The 2,154-nt window shown below is 42.1% G+C and overlaps 1 long non-coding RNA gene across 1 annotated transcript; it reads left to right on the top strand.

Moving 5' to 3' along the window:
* Positions 1–307: 307 nt before the first annotated feature.
* Positions 308–1,941, top strand: LOC308334377. Its single transcript, XR_013965892.1, has 3 exons — positions 308–513; positions 867–1,121; positions 1,688–1,941. It is a non-coding gene; the product is annotated as an uncharacterized lncRNA (long non-coding RNA).
* Positions 1,942–2,154: the final 213 nt, after the last annotated feature.

Below are 2,154 nucleotides of genomic sequence, written 5' to 3'. Positions count from 1 at the left end.
CATACCCAACATGCACTGTGGCCAGAACGTTACCATCACAGTGACACCATATGCTGACTCATGTGCTGGGAATCCCAGCATTCCTTATCACTTCAGTGCAGGTAAAAAAAAGGAACAAGATTACTCTAAAGGCTATGTACTAATTCTAACAACATCCAAAACAGAACATTTTCAATGGTCTAATTGCAATTTGCATGAAAAACATGAAAGACAATAATCTTTCTTTCTCACAATTTCTTCCCTCCATCTCTCCAGGTCCCTGCCCCCCCGGTAATGTCTCTGTTTCTGCATCATGTGGGGCTAGCACAGTGTCCTGGTCCCCTCTACCAGGAGCAGATATGCACATAGCAACAGCAACAGCACATGATGGACACGAACACACCTGTAACGCAAGCATTGTAAACTCCTGCTCTTTCACTGATCTACACTGTGGTGAAAACTACTCTGTCAGTGTTGTAGCTGTTGACAGAGGTTGTCCCAGTGAACCGAGTCCAGCTGTGGAACTGAAAACAGGTGAGATGATGGTCACTAATCCTTTTCTTGACTTGTTGTGTCATAAACTTAAATTGATTAAGTGTCTTAAAATCTAGATTAAGATCAATGCATGAATTGAGTGAAGGGAGGAAGGATTGAACATGTTTGCCGCCCCCAAATTTAAAATTATTTAAGAAATATGAATACAAAGAAAACACTTTGCCCATTAATATAGTCTTTTCCCCCATTTATTCTATGCGAATCAGAGATTCAAATCATGTTGTGACAAAATTTTCAAATGTTTGTCATTGGTTTCCTTAAGTTCATTGGAACATAGTATTATTGTTTCTGTACCTATAATGTTTAACTCTGTATCCATGCTCTCTTTGCAGTGCCATGTGTTCCTACCAATGTCTCAGTAACGCCTGACTGTATCAGCAATGCTGCTGTTGTATCCTGGTCTGCCAGCAAGGGGGCAGTACAGTACTCTGTTTCTGCCTGGAGTAGTCAAGGCAATACCACCTGCCAGTCCTCTGATCTCGACTGTACTGTTAACATCACCTGTGGCTCCAACTACACTGTAGATGTGAAGGCTATTAATGGCAACTGTTCCAGTGACCCGAGTCAGCCCCTGATATTCAGCTCAGGTAAGACATGGAGAACTTAATTTAGGCAACACTAAATAGTTACCAAATACTCTGTAATGCTGCTTTGGCCACTTGGGTCTAACCAGGCTCTCCTCGGGAAGATTTGAGTCGAATTAATTAATTAAAATGTAGGTAGGCATGAATGACAGAAATTAATTTGATAAAGGAGCCGTTCCCAACCTTTGAGACCCCCGTCTTACATCTGACAAAGCGGAGACCCCCAATACGTGTGCACATGCACACACTCGCACACGTACATTTGTCAGACAAGTTGAACACTTAATACCAAACCTTTTAAAAACATTTTAACCATGTCATCAGTGTGCTTCACAAGGATGTTTCCTGTGAAAGTAGGCTATCACTTTGTGCAACATGTTTAAAAGGTTGGAATAATAAATACGGCTGAAAGTAGATGAGAAGATTCCTTTTTGTTCTTTCATTCAGGTTCATTTTAGCAGTGTGATGACTGAACCTTGAGAATGTCATGTGTCTTCTTCTTATTCCCTACATAATGTAAACCTTTCACTCTGTTTTTTCTTTTCCCTATTCCCTCTTTCTCTTCCCAGCCCCCTGTGCCCCGGTGAATGTTAGTGCCAGTCTGGCGTGTCCCAACTCAGTCCATGTGACCTGGGCAGGAAGCCCCGGTGCCACAGCTTACAATATGACAGCAGTGGGTCAGGATGGACACATACATTCCTGCCACACCAACACTACAAGCTGTCAGAAACCCCTTATGTACTGTGGCCAGAACTATACCATCACAGTGACACCATATGCTGACTCATGTGCTGGAAATCCCAGCATTCCTCTTCACTTCAGTGCAGGTACACAGAGAGAACAAGAAATCTAAAAGCTATGCAGTAATCCGAACAAATCTCCAAGAGTGTAATTTCATTAATCTAATTATCATTTCCTCAACACAAGTTTATTTATCCAGTTCAAGGAAACATGAAAGAGAATAATCTTTCTTTCTCTCCACTTCTTCCCTCCATCTCTCCAGGTCCCTGCGCCCCCAGTAATGTTTCTGTTTCTG

Source organism: Protomyctophum bolini (genome assembly GCF_963924005.1).
Source record: "Protomyctophum bolini genome assembly, chromosome: 19".
Lineage (NCBI taxonomy): Eukaryota > Metazoa > Chordata > Actinopteri > Myctophiformes > Myctophidae > Protomyctophum > Protomyctophum bolini.
Note: the sequence above shows the minus strand (reverse complement) of the source record. Positions and strands in the feature narration are given on the sequence as shown.